This window comes from Telopea speciosissima, chromosome 7 (genome assembly GCF_018873765.1).
Source record: "Telopea speciosissima isolate NSW1024214 ecotype Mountain lineage chromosome 7, Tspe_v1, whole genome shotgun sequence".
NCBI classification, from domain to species: Eukaryota; Viridiplantae; Streptophyta; class Magnoliopsida; order Proteales; family Proteaceae; genus Telopea; species Telopea speciosissima.
The window spans coordinates 1,941,465-1,956,991 of NC_057922.1; the positions used below are offsets into that span (position 1 = coordinate 1,941,465).

The 15,527-nt window shown below is 41.1% G+C and overlaps 1 protein-coding gene across 3 annotated transcripts in view; it reads left to right on the top strand.

The window, feature by feature from the left end:
- Positions 1-15,527, top strand: part of LOC122667638 (E3 ubiquitin-protein ligase CHIP) — a 53,165-nt gene that overhangs the window by 23,350 nt on the left and 14,288 nt on the right. The gene's annotated exons all lie outside the window — the stretch shown is intronic.

The window sequence follows — 15,527 nt, forward strand, 5'->3', positions numbered from 1 at the left end:
GAAGAATCAAAGAACTGAACTCTGCTGGCATCATCAAGCTAATCTGGAAGATTGTTACAAAAAAGAAAAGCATCTGGGTTGATTGGATTTACTCGGGCCTCCTTTGTCAGGATACCATTTGGACTGCCTCAGCCTCGTCAAATGCTTCTTGGGTATGGCGCAAGATCCTTGCTACCCGTCACTTGGTGCTTCAGGGCATTCGCTCTCAGATTGGTGATGGTCTCTCTTCTTTACTTTGGCTGGATCACTGGCACCCAAGGGGGATCATCCTCCACTTAGTCACCCCTAGAATCATTTATGCTTCCTGCCCCCATAGGCTCTCTTTGGTGGCTGACATCATGGATTAGGCTGGCTGGGCTCCCCCCCCTCTACTGCCCCTGTGCTTAATCTTATTTGGAATGATCTCCATTCCATCTCCAGAAGACCTGCAGGAAGGGGCGATTGTGTTTCTTGGTCGTCAAACAATCCAAGCTTCTTGTCCTCTAAAGCAGCCTGGGACTTCATTCGTCAGAAAGGTCTGTTGGTTACTTGGAGGAAACTTCTTTGGTTCAAGCATCACATTCCCCGCCACTACTTCACGGCCTGGAGGGTCTTCATCAATTGTCTTCCAACTCAGGCTTTCCTTCGCAATCGCTAGATCTCAGTCTCCCCCACGTGCTGTCTTTGCTGGAATAATGTGGAAGACTCTGATCGCCTTTTCTTTGGCTTCAATTTGGAAAGGCATTTGGATCAAATGCGGGCATGCCCCTAGAAGAATCCTTCCTTTCTCTAGAGAGTGGATTTGGATTGATATGATTTTTGCTAGCTCCTCTATTTGTGATACGGTTGGAAAGATGGCTTTTTGTGCAACCCTCAAACATAATTGGATGGAGCGTAATATCAGGAAATGGACCTCCAACTCTCGGTCTTATCAGCAGATTTGGAATTCCATTTTTTTCGAAATTAGAGCGAAGTTGTCATTAGCTCCTCCCTCTTCTTGTCCTGACACCCCAAGGAACAGGCTCATTGTTGTCTCCTGGGGTCTCTCTTCTGTCTCTTTTGTTGGCTCAGCTCTCTCTTAGCTGAGGCCTTGGCTTGGTGATTTTTGTTTTGTTGCTTCTCCTCGGGGGTTCTTGTAGTTCTTTTTCTCCCTTTGGTAATTGAATTCTTTTATTCACTCAAAAAAAATTTAATTGAATAAGAAAAATAGTGTACATCATCTCTACCACCACATATTTTATGACAGTGGTGCCCAAAACATATAATACATCAAATAAAAGCAATTAAGCAGGAAGAGGACAAGAATTCCCTGAACTCCAGCTCTGTCTCTCAACAGTCAACACCCTACCTAGCCCAATGATCAGCTATGCCATTTGCTGTCCTTGGCCTCCAATTGACTTAGCAGTTCACCTTAGAAGTTTACTTCATACAACAATAACAACAACTAAGCCTTATCCCAACTAAATGGGGTCGGCTACATAGATCCTTGGCCTCCAATCAGCTCTATTCGAGGTCATACTTGATACAAGGTCTAAGCTATGCATGTCTTTCCTCACCACTTACCCTAAGGTCATTTTAGGTCTGCCCATGGCTCTCTTAATTCCTTCAATCTGAATCAAATCACTCATCCGCACTGGAGCATCCAATGTCCTCCGTTGAACATGGCCATGCCACCTCAAACAACTTTCTCGTACATTATCATGTGTCGGAGTTACTCCCAAATCAGGTCTAATATGATCATTCCTTACTTTATCCTTCCAAGTTTTGCCACTCATCCATTTCAACACCCTCATCTCCGCTACATTGAGTTTATCTATATGATGTTTCTTAATTGCCCAACATTCCGCACCATACATTATAGCCAATCGTACGATTGTCCTATAATACTATTAGTTTTAAAGGAATATGTCGATCACACAACATTCTGGATGCACTATTCCACTTCATCCATCCTATTTTATTTCTTTGTGAAACATCATCCTTTATGTCACCTTCTTTATTTATGATTGAGCCCCACAACAACGACAACTCAGCCTTATCCCAACTAAATAGGGTCGGCTACATGGATCCTTACAAAACAAAGTAGGGAAAACAGAGGAATGAAGAATAAAAATGAAAAAATGAGATAAGAGAAGTGATAAATGGAAAAATGAAAATGAGAGTAACAGGAAAGTGGCAATCCTAGAAAATCAGGGAAATCTTAGCTACCTGTTGTCAACAATGTGGATCCTTGCCCTCCAATAGGCTTTATCTGAGGTCATACTTGGCATAAGACCCAGACACTGCATTTCATTCTTCACAACGTCAACCTCACCTATGGTCATTTTAGGCCTGCCCCTAGTTCATTTAGCTCCTTCAATAGGAATCAGGTCACTCCTCCTTATTGGGGCTTCCCAAGGCCTCCATTGCGCATGGCCAAACCACCTCAGATGATATTCTCAAAACTTGTCGCTGAGCGGGGCAACTCCCACATCGACTCTAATACTTTCGTCCTCACTTTATTCTTCCTAGTTTTGCCGCAAATCCATCATAACATTCTCATCTCTGCAACACATAGCTTCGCTATATGGCACTTCTTAACTACCCAACATTCTGCCCCATACATCATAGCAGGTCGGACCACAGTCTTGTAAAACTTTCCTTTAAGCTTTAAAGGAATGTGTCGGTTACACAGTACTCCAGTCGCCCCTCTCCACTTCATCCATCCCACTTTAATTCTTTGTGAATTATTTTGCGGAATGCCAAAATCTTCTTTTGATCAATTTTCATCACCTCATTATCTGTTCTAGTGTAACTAAAGTTACACACAAACACACCATATATACCGTCTTTGCTCTACTTATCTTAAAACCTTTTTATTCCTAGGTTGATTTCCATAACTCCAACTTGGCGTTAATTCTTGTTTTTGTCTCATCCACCAAAATAATATCATCAGCAAAAAACATAAACCAAGGAAGCTCATCTGGAATGTCTCTAGTTAAATCATCCATGATAAACACAATCAATATAGGCTTAAAGGTGATCCCCCCTTGCAGTTCTTACACTAGTCACCACACCATCATATATATCTTTAATTATGTCCACATATTTACTTGAGACACTTCTCTTCTCTACTACTTGCTAGATTAACTCTCTATGGACTCTGTCATAAGTTTTTTCTAGGTCAGTAAAGACCATATGGATATCCTTCTTGCAATCTCTATATCTTTTCATGAGTCTCCTAACTAAATAACTTCTGTCATTGATCTTCTTGACATAAAACCAAATTGTTCTCCGTAATTGTAGTTTCTTGTCTCAAGTGGGTTTCGAAAACCCTCTCCCATAATTTCATAGTATGATTCATTAGTTTTATGCTTCTATAGTTATTCCATCTCTGAATATCACCTTTATTTTTGTAAATCGGAACTACAATGCTTCTCCATTCATTTGACATTTTCCTTGTGCTCATAATCTTATTAAACAGTTTGGTTAGCCAAGATAAACCGCAGATTCCTAAGCTCTTCCACACTTCTATTGGGACCTCATCTGTGCCTTGCCTACTTTCATCCTCCTTAAAGCTTCTTTTACTTCAGACACCCTAATTTTTTGTATATATCTAAGACATGTGGTGTCTTGATGGGTAATGCAGTCTTCAGGGACACTATTACTCAAAGTGTCTTCATTTAGAAGCTTACTTAATATGCCTTAGAATGGGAGCATATCTATCTCCAAGGGCCTTCTATGTCGGATCTGACCCAATCTAGAATAGTATCCGACCTACTGTCAGAATTATATTGTCAAACTGATGTAGAGCTGAAGCACTACATCCGCAAGAAAAAGAACAACAATAAGCTGTCCAAGTAGTATTGGTAGTAGTAGTAGTATTTCGGTATTTCCATACTTGGTTTATTTTTAGTGTGTTGTGTTGTGTTTTTTTTAAATTGAACCAGCCCAACCTGATTGACCAGTGGTTCCGTTTAAGTGACTTGAGTCGCCCTTTTACTTAAATGCAATTTTTAGTTCTTTTTTTTTTTTTTGGGGTCCACACCTCCCACGAATTTAGGAGGAGGTGGTGATGCTAGTGTAAGTCGGCTAGGGATGTTTACACTCCTAGGCTGATTAGGAATATGGCCTATGCCACTATAAATAAAGTAATTCGGTTGGGGGGGGGGTTCTGTTGAATAATGTACACCAGAATACTGTGGGGGTATTCTGGTCTTTTTACAGTTGTAATATTATGTTTATGTACCTCCTAGTTAAGTCGGCTAAGCTAGGGGTATTTTGGACATTAGGCTGTAATCTCTTTTATTATAAATACAAGACTTGTTTGATCACATTGATCATTCGAGCAACATTCTCTAATTCAGATCTGTTAACTTGGTATCAGAGCAGGTTTCGAATTAGGGCCCTCACTTCTCTTTCATTCTCGATTTCTCCTTCCTCTCTCTTTCATTCTCGATTTCTTCTTCCCTCCTCTCTCTCCTTTTGTTCTTCATTCTCCCACAAGGGCAACACTGATGAGGTGATCTAAAGATCCAAATGCTGCCCTCTATTACCTCATTCATGATATAAAAAAATTCTGCTCGATAGAAGATTGCTCCCTATTTGCGATATTTGCAGCCTTCAAGTTTTTGGATTGATTCTCTCTATAGTACGAGGACTCGATTCACCTTTTTGAAGTGCAAGAACTGCAGAAGAATTGCGCAAGCTTCTATCCCTCCTTAATCGATTTTTTTTTCAAAACTCTGTTTTTTTTCAAAACCCGAAAAATATCGATCCTTGTGTTGCTGGTCTCTGTTGAAGCTGGTTTTTGGAAGGGTGACTCTGAAGTCTCTACTGTCACTTCTGCTGTTGATGGGTTTTGTAGGAATGACATCTGTGACCTTCTCCCTAATGCTATCAAACTGGATGGGATTATCTAATCTGGTCTCGCTCGGCATACTTTGCCATTGCTGGCCGTGGGCTGCTTACTGGACATATTGATGGTACTACTGCTATGCCAACTGCTCCTGGTCCTCTTCTGACTAGATGGATCTCCAATAATGGTATCCTCATGTCTTATTTGATTGGCTCCATGCAATCAGACCTTGCAAGTGGTTTCCTTCTCCTTGATACAACCTATCAAATCTGGTCTGCTTGCAAGGAAACATATGGACAGCTTGGTAATGATGCACAGGTGTATGAACTCTGGAAAAAGGCCAATCATACTATTCAAGGGGATTTGTCTGTCTCCAAGTATTATGCTACCTTGCGCAGTCTCTGGCAGCAATTGGACCATTTTTTTGATTTCCACCCCACTACAGCTGCCAATATTGCTGCATATAAGAAGCATCTGGACAAAACCCGAGTTTATGATTTTTTAGTTGGTTTGAATATGGAGTATGACCAGATTCGTGTTCAAGTGTTGGGTCATTCCCCTTTTCCCACACTTGAATAGTCCTAGGCTTTAGTCTCCTCTGAAGAGAACTGTTGGGCTGCTATGCTCCACCCTCCTGTTACTGACAGATCAGCCCTCCAGTCTGCTGTCTAGGCTACTCCTGCACCTGTTGGACATGTTTCTCTTGGTGATTCTAATACATGGACTGTTACTTGTGAGCACTGCCACAAGCTTTACCACACCAAAAAGAAATGTTGGAAGCTTTGCGGGAAACCAGCTGATTTTGAGGCCAAACGGGCTTCTAAGAAAAAACAAAGAACAAGGCTCATCATACTGAGACTGTTACCACAGCCCTTGCTATTGACACTGGTCTATCCTAGGATGATCTATAGACATTCCTACGTGTGCCACGGTCTTCTGCTGCTGCTGCTTCTACTACATCAGCTCCTGCCAATTCCTCGGCTCCTTCAGGTTCAAACTTTGCCCGGTCAGGTATTTCATTTGGTGGTCATTGTGATTCCGTAGCTTCCCATCCTTGGATCATAGATTTTGGTTCCTCTAGCCTTTTCCATCGCTATTCTCCCACATTTGGGAAAGACAAAGTCAAGGTAGCTGATGGTTCCCTTTCTTCCATCTCTGGAAAAGGAATCATCAACTGCACTTCCTCTCTTACTTTGTCTTCTGTTTTCCACATTCCTAATTTTACTACTAGCCTCCTTTCCATTAGTAGTATTACTCATGATCTTAACTGCAAAGTAACATTTTTTCCTTCCTATTGTGTTTTTCAGGATCTGGTCTCTGGGAAGACGATTGGATTGGGTAAAGTGTACGGTGGATTGTACCTGCTTGATGATGGTCGTCTTACTCCACCACCATTACTTTCTCCGCTACCCCAGAACTCTTTGGTCTCTTCTGAACTTTACAAATGGCACTCTAGATTAGGTCACCCTCCATTAGGAATTTTAGCACATTTATTTCCTACTTTGGTCAAAGAATGTAATAAGGATGATTGTTTTTGTGAGGCTTGTGTTCTGGCCAAACAGACACGTTCAACTTATTCTATTTCAAATAAAAGGAGTTCTTCACTTTTCCATTTGGTGCATTCTGATGTTTGGGGCCCTAGTCGTTAGACTTCTCTTTTTGGTAATTGTTGGTTTGTTTCATTTATTGACTGTCATTCTAGAAACACATGGGTTTATCTTATGTACACAAAAAATCAGGTTTTTTCATGTTTTCAACATTTTCATAAATTGGTCCAAACTCAGTTCCAGGCTACTCTCAAAATTTTGAGAAGTGATAATGGGACCGAGTATACAGAAAATCAATTTCAAAAATATTTTGCTGATCATGGGATTATTCACCAGACTAGTTGTGTAGATACCTCAGCCCAAAACGAGGTGGCTGAAAGGAAGAACCGCCACTTATTAGAAGTGGCCAGAGCATTAATGTTTGCTCGTAATGTTCCATCCCAATATTAGGGGGTTGCTGTTCTCACTGCAGCCTATCTCATTAATCGGTTGCCTTCTCGAGTTCTTGACTCCCGTAGTCCGGTTGAGATTTTACTGAAGAATTCCTCTTTTGTGGTTTCTCCCAAGGTGTTTGGCTGTGTGCGTTATGCTCGGGATACTAAATCTCCTGGCAAACTTGAACCCCATGGGTTACGGTGTAATTTTTTTGGTTATTCTCCAACCCAGAAAGGTTATAAGTGTTACCATCCCCCTTCCCGTCGTACTCTGGTCAGTATGGATGTCATTTTTCATGAACACCTTCCATATTATTCTTCACCACGTCTTCAGGGGGAGAGTTCTAGTGAAGATGTGGTTCCTCCTCTTTTATACCCTTTAGATACTGCCCAACCCATTTTATATGCTGCCCAGCCCACTTTAGATGCTGCCCAGCTTACTTTGGTTGCTGCCCCTTCATCTCAAGGGAATCCATTACAGGGGGAGATCATGGAAAATAATGGTGGTGATGTTCCTATTCAGGGGGAGCTGACTCCAGTCCAGAGAACCATTAGTGAATTTTAGAAGAGAATTGACAACTCCAACATTATCACCTATAAAAAAAGATGTTCCAAAACAGGGCAGCTTCAATCCACTGTGGCACCAATGCCTATCCAATTGCCGACTCAGGATCCAGATCCTCCATCTCCTGGTAAGACTTCTTCCTTCGACCTACCTATTACTCATCGCAAAGTTACTAGGACTTGCACTCAACATCCCATTTCTCGCTTTGTTTCTTATAGTTCTCTTTCTCCATCCTTTCGTGCATTTGTGTGTTCTCTTTCTTCTGTTTCCATTCCTAAAAATTGGTAGGAAGCTTATGCAGATGGAAAGTGGAAGGCAGCAATGTTGGAAGAAATGAGAGCATTGAAAAAAAACAATACTTGGGATCTTGTAGCTTTCCTCTAGGGAAAAAACCAGTAGGATGTAAATGGGTGTTCGTGGACAAACAGAAGGTTGATGGGATTGTGGATCGATATAAGGCACGCCTAGTCGCAATAGGCTTCACTCAGACATATGGCATTGATTATCAGGAGACCTTTGCTCCTGTTGCAAAGCTAAATACGGTTCGAGTTTTGCTTTCTTGTGCAGTCAATCTTGGATGGGATCTACAACAGCTAAATGTGAAGAATGCCTTCCTCAATGGAGAACCTGGTGAGGAGGTGTATATGGATATTCCACTAGGGTTTTCTTGTGATAGTAATAAAGGCAAAGTATATAAATTGAAGCGTGTACTTTATGGGCTGAAGCAGCCGCCTCGAGCGTGGTTTGGCAGATTTCACAAAGCCATGGTTTCTGAAAAACGGAGTCAAGTCGAGATCTCGCCGAGTTGGTGTATTTTTTTTTCCCGACTTGAAGCCTGAACTCAGTGGGTTTTAGACCTAGTTTGGGTTTGAAACTTGGTAATAGGCCTATTTTAGGCCATTTAAACACAATGGCACTATCAGATTTTGTAAAAACAAAGTCCAAATATGAGTTTCACTTCGGATCATAGGTTGGTAGGAGACAACGTAGTAAAATACCCTACTCTACACATAGTTTAGTAATAGAAAGCAATCAAAACATTCAATTAATGTAAAACAACTTAAATAAGCATTAGAAATGTGAAAGTGTACGATACATCAATCTTTAAACAAATGTTACATAAAATGTGATATTTTAATGTATTCAGTCCCAACACGATCCACATAGAATTCCCATGTCATAGTGTTGCTGTAATTTTGCACATAGTTTGCCACAACACTCATATAATTGTTGTCATCAACATATTCTAAGTCCCCTATCCTAGGGTATAGAAGAGGCGGTTGGCATGAGGCGTGAGATCCACTGCTACTGTTATATTGTGGCATGTATGGGTATGGCTGGTTTGGGACTGGAAATATGGGCCCAAAACCAAACCCAATGCTTTGATTGTCAAACTCATGTGTTTACTGCAGAAATTGACTATAGCCACTATATTCGGAATCAGTGCTCTCCTGGCTATAATTATAGTTATGATGAGGCTGAGATGAATGCCACGACTGACGCTCACTAGTTTACCTTTGAAAAATCCTTCAAATTTGTGATGAATCTTGAAGATTTGTGGTTTAAATCTTCCAAATATGCAGTTGAATCACCTCTCCTGTAGGTTATAAGTTCAAATCCATAGCCAAAATGACTCAAGTTCAAGTCACAACCTTCAAATGGAGAAGAAAAGAGGCTCTGGACAAAACTTAATCGAGTTCTGTTGAGTCTCGTCGAGTTAAGTGAATGTTAAAGTGTTAGATGGGTCAAGATTTGGGTCAACCCGAGATCCGAGATCTCGCCGAGAAAGTGTAATTTTTAATATCGTATAAGGACTCGACTCGGTTTCTCAAAAAATCGAGATCTTGCCGAGATCTCGCGAGTTCTCGAACCATGGTTTCTGTAGGCTATGAGTAGAGTAATGCTGATCACACTCTCTTTATAAAGAGGGTTGGTGGAAAACTCACTGTTCTTATAGTCTACATTGATGACATTGTTGTTACTGGCAATGATGGCGATGAGATCAGCCGTTTGAAGACCTTTCTTGGGCAGGAGTCATGGCTCGAGAACTCGCGAGATCTCGATTTTTTGAGAAATTGAGTCGAGTCCCTATATGATATTAAAAATTACACTTTCTTGGCGAGATCTCGGGTTGACCCAGATCTCGACCCATCTAACACTTTAAAGTTCACCTAACTCGACGAGACTCGACAGAACTTGATTGAGTTTTGTCCAGAGCCTCTTTTCTTCTCCATTTGAAGGCTGTGACTTGAACTTGAGTCATTTTGGCTATGGATTTGAACTTGTAACTTGCGGGAGAGGTGATTCAGCTGCACATTTAAAAGATTTAAATCACAAATCTTCATGATTCATCACAAATTTGAAGGATTTTTCAAAGGTAAACTAGTGAGCGTCAGTCGTGGCATTCATCTCAGCCTCATCAGGACTATGATTATGGCCAGGAGAGCACCGATTCCGAATATAGTGGCTATGGTCAGTTTGGGCAGTCAACACATGAGTTTGACAATCAAAGCACTGGGTCTGGTTTTGGGCCCATATTCCTAGTCCCTAACCAACGATACCCATATATGCCTCAATATGACAGTAGCAGTGGATCTCACGCCTCATCCCAACCGTCTCTTCTATACCCTAGGATAGGGGACTTGGAATATGTTGATGACAACACTTATATGAGTGTTGTGGCAAACTATGTGCAAAATTACAGCAACACTATGACATGGGAATTCTATGTGGATCGTGTTGGGACTGAATACATTAACATAGCACATTTTATGTAACATTTGTTTAAAGATTGATGTATTGTACACTTTAACATTTCTAATGCTTATTTAAGTTGATTTACATTAATTGAATGTTTTGATTGCTTTCTATTACTAAGCTATGTGTAGAGTAGGGTATTTTAGTACGTCGTCGCCTGCCAACCTATGGTCCGAAGTGAAACTCATATTTGGACTTTGTTTTTGCAAAATCTGATAGTGCCATTGTGTTTAAATGGCCTAAAATAGGCTGAATACCAAGTTTCAGACCCAAACTAGGTCTAAAACCCACCGAGTTGAGGCTTCGAGTCGGAAAAAAAAAATGCACCAACTCGGCGCGAGATCTCGACTCGACTCGGTTTTTCCAAGGGTTGAGTTGGTACCGAGTTCCGAGTTTTAGTACCTTGGTAGGAGTTTGAGATTAAAAATCTAGGAAAGCTACGGTACTTTCTTGGGATTGAGGTTGCCAGATCTTCTAAAGGCATCTTTCTCTCTCAAAGGAAGTATGTCCTGGATTTAATGGCTGAAACCGGTGTGTTAGGATGTCACCCTTCAGATACTCCTATGGATGGTGATGTTCGTCTCAAAGAAAAGGAGGGTGGACCTGTTGATAAAGGCCTATACCAAAGACTAGTGGGGAAGTTGATTTATCTCTCACACACACGTTCTGACATTGCAGTTGCTGTGAGTATTGTGAGTCAGTTTATGCATGATCCCTACTCTTCTCATATAGAGACTGTTCTTCGCATTCTTCACTACTTGAAGTCAGCTCTTGGAAAAGGGATTCTCCTGTCTCCTCATGGTCACCTACGGATAGAGGCGTATACTGATGCTGATTGGGCTGGTTCTACAGATCGCAAGTCTATCTTTGGGTATTGTTCTTTTGTTGGTGGCAATCTTGTCACTCGGCGTAGCAAGAAGCAGAATGTGGTGGCTCGTTCTAGTGCTGAAGCAGAATTTTGTGCTATGGCCCAAGGCATTTGTGAGTTACTTTGGCTGAAAGGCTTGCTACAAGACCTTGGTATTCTTATTCATCTTCCTATGATGTTGTATTGTGACAACAAGGCTGCAATCAGCATTGTACATAATCCGGTACAACATGATCGCATTAAGCATGTTGAAGTGGATAGACATTTCATCAAGGAAAAATTAGAAGAGGGGGTGATTTGTGTTCCCTTTGTGAAGTCTACTGATCAGGTTGCTGACATTTTCACCAAGAGATTGTCTGGAAAGCTATTTCAGCCAAACTTAGTCAAGTTGGGCATGATTGACATATTTGCTCCAACTTGAGGGGGAGTGTTGAATAATGTACACCAGAATACCCCCATGGTATTCTGGTCTTTTTACAGTTGTAATATTATGTTTATGTACCTCCTAGTTAAGTCGGCTAAGCTAGGGGTATTTTGGACATTAGGCTGTAATCTCTTTTATTATAAATACAAGGCTTGTTTGATCACATTGATCATTCAAGCAACATTCTCTAATTTAGATATGCTAACAGTTTCTTACCTCTGAATTTTTAAAAACTGCTCAAGCTGCTCCGCAACTTTGTTTTCTCCTTTGGGAATTGCTTTGTGTCTGATCAAGGTTGGTGGGATTGGTGTTTGATCCAATCGACACCTTGTGGTGTGTAGCCCGGGTGGTTCCTTGAAGATCTCCTTCAAGTTCTAGTTCAAGATTCAGTTTTTATTCAAGTTTCCAACTTGCAACTGATGCAGATTCATCACCGAAATGGGCTTATTTCTTTAGAAATAAGTCTAGGGTTGGGTTATATGTATGTTGGGCCTTTGATCCCATGGGTTTTCAATGTAATAGGCCACTTTTATGGGCCTAAAATATGGGTAATTAGGTTGCACACGGGATTAGCTGTTTTAATTCCTTAGTTTTGATTTTTATGTAATTAGTGGCCATGTGATCACTTAAGTGATCATGTGACTTGTTTAAGTGGTCATGTGATGTAAATTGGGCTGGATTAGGATTCTATAAGTCCAGCCAGGTTTTGAGTCTATTTCTTTTAGTATTTTAGTTTCCTAGTCAGTTTAAGTTACCTAATAGGTTAAGGATTGGGTTAGGCCTTTCCTTTTTAGAGTAGAAGTCTATTTTTGAGTCTTTTATATAAGGTTGTAAGGGGGCAAAGCCTTGAACACGAATTTGATTAATGAAAAAGCTTTTGCTTGTTGGCTGCCATTGTTGCTGCTCCTGTGCTCCTTGTGAGTGTGCATCCTTGTGGTTCTATCAAGGTGGAAAGGGATTGGTAGAATCCAATCGACTCCTTGCACCGTGACGGCCGGGAGGATCCCAATTCGAAGGTGGTTCTATCCTTCACTTCTGTCCAAGCTGCTGCTAGTGGATTTCTGCTGCAACTTGTTCATTAATTTCTTCTTCTAATCCTCTACTCCCTTCCCCAATTGATCCCCCTTTATTTTTGCTTGAATTCCATTAAACCCTAATTCCATTAAACTCTAGATCTTGCTGCTCAGCCAAATTTGTCCATCAAAACCCTAATCCCTTCATCCTTCACTAATTTCCCCAAAGCCCATAGTCGATCCTGACTTACTGCCCAGTTTTACAGAATTTTCAAAACACTTAAAACTCTATAATACCTACATTATTAGAGTCCTATAAACCTGCCTCGCCATACCCTCTAAGCCCCCCTTCCATTATCCAAACCTAAGCCCTAGATTTGACCTAAAACTGCAGTTCTGTCCTACTGAAACTGCAGAACCAACAGCCCCTTAGTTCCTTGTTATTGGTCCTGGTTTAATTGGCTTCTAGTAGGGCTTTACCCTATCTAGAACTACATTAGCAACAAGCTGCTGCCAGGATTTCTCTGCACTTAGAAGTGATTCCCATCCCCACAATTCTTCTCCTAACCTTCTACAATCTCAACCCTAAATTTCCCCTTTCTGTGTTTGAGTTTTCCATGATCAAAAACCTCCATATACCTAACCAGCCATCAGAATCTGCCCATACTTGGACCGAATCACTCTCTCACCCTGAGGTGAGCTCGATCCAAACCCTATCACCAACTGACCATCCTAAACCCTAGAATCCCCCATATTCCTCTTTTCAATAACCCAGGAAACCTAACCCTAACCTGCTGTCCCTTCAAGTTTACATACTTCCTTCCATCAAAACATCTCAGGACCTTTACTGATAGACTCCCCTACATCAACTTGACCTAACCCTACCATCAAACCTCTAGGTCCCATCAAACCCTGGCCCTAATTTCACAATTTTTACCTATTTTAACCTAGCTGAATTACATGGTTCATAGCAGATCCTGGTTATTAGCTTCTAGTTGGTCTCTTACCAATCTAGAACTACATTACAAACCCTTCAAAAAAAAAAATTCTAATCTCATCTGAAGTGAATGTAGCTCTGCTTTGATTGAATTCCCTTCACCACTTGGTCTCAGATATGCCTTAAATAACGCTCATTGTAAGATCTGATGATAACACCCAACCGTGGCCCAAGGTTGCCTATTGAAGACCCATCAAAGTTTAATTTCGCCAAACCAGTGGAGGAAGGTTTATGGAAATGTTTGACCAATTAATGTTTCCCCAATCGATGAAGAGGTGGATGGAGGTGACATCTGAAGAGAGGGTCAGCCATCGTTTGGTGTGCAACCTTTTCTGTCACTCTTTGTTCCGGAGAAACTCATCCAAGAACACTCTAGCATTTCTCTCTTACCAAATGCAGCACTGCAAACCTGCCAAGAGTGATTTAGACAGGTTCTTTGGACAGAAATATACCCGCAGGAACATTAGGAATGAGGCCCCTCACACTGAATGGGGACCACAGTTCGATAGGCCTTTGGGCCAACTAGCCTTGGGCTGGGTGTTTTCTGGTTCATCAAAACTAGATCGTAGGAGAGTTTAGCTGAGATTTTATTTTTTAGTCTTTGTTTTTAAGAGCCTTCTAATTTGGTTAATAGCTAGAAATGTAGTTAGTTGCTGTACAAGTTCCACGATTTACTTTGTAAGGGACTTTCTAATTTGATTTATTTCCTTTCTTGCTTTAGCAACAATAGCCTATATATATTGAGACCTTAATGTCTCTTCCCCACGATTTAATGAAGTTGAAAGCTATGGTTTTTTTTATCAAGTTCTGTGAGAAGCAGTGAGGTGTTGTACCGTGGGGGCAGTGAGAGACTGGTGAGAGGCCTTGGTTATATACCCCCCCATCTTCTTCCTCTATTTCTTCTCCATTGATTTCTACTTTCTATTTTGTTGGTTCTGCAACTTTCATGCATCTGAGAAGCCTTCAAATTTCAAAGTACTGTGGCACTGCTGGAGTTGTTCATCTCTTTGAAGATCAATCCATCGAGTTCTTGTGTAAATAAGACTTGAAGAATAATTTCCCATCATTGCAGCTCTTTGACAAGAAGGGCAAACAAAATAGGATTCATACCAGTCAAATTGACTTCTTCCTAACAATAAGGGCAGACAAAATGGTGTGTAAGGACTGTAAGGTTATCCCTGGGGAGAGCCTAACAACCCAACATAGATTGGTAGTCCTGGATATGTGCCTCATTGCACAGAAGCGTAGGAGGAGGGAACCTATGTATCCTAAGATAAGGTGGTAGAGATTAAAAGGGGAGTCCCTAAAGACATTTACTGATATTGTGGTCAAACAAGGAAAGTGGGCCTCTGAGGGAGACACCAATGCGATGTAAAACGAGATGATGATATATATTAAGAGGGTTGCCAAAAATGTGCTAGGGGAAGCGAAGGGTTGTCGTCAGGCCCCTAGGGAGACTTGGTGGTAGAATGTTGAGGTCCAAGCAACCATTAAGACCAAAGAAGTTTGTTTTAAGCCTTGGCAAAGGACTAAAGATTCAGAAGATAAAAAAGAGGTATTATGATGCCAGAAACAAAGCTAGGAACATTGTGGGGATGGCTAGGGCAAAGAAATATGAGGATCTTTATACCAACTGAAGCACTGAAGAAGGGGGAAAAAGCTATATTTAAGATAGCTAAGATGAGAGAAAGGAAGAGTAGAGATTTCGATCAGGTGAGGTGCATCAAGAGTGAGGATGGAAGAGTATTGGTAAGGGATGAGGACATCGTGAAGAGATGGGATGAGTATATTTGTGACCTTCTAAATGGAGATAGGTTGAGTAGAAATGATCTGGACATTTACATCTCTCCTCAAGACATCACACGACATAGATATGTAAGAAAGATTAGTATGGCATAAGTTAAAGAAGCCTTAAGAAAGATGAAAACAGGCAAGACTCCAAACCTAGATGAGATTCCGATAGAAGTGTGGAAAAGCCTTGGAAGTTGTGGGGTTTATTGGTTAACCAATTTGTTTAATAGGATTATGAACACAAAGAAGATGCCAGATGAATGGATGAGAAGCATTGTAGTCCCGATCTACAAGAATAAAGGTGATATCCGAAGT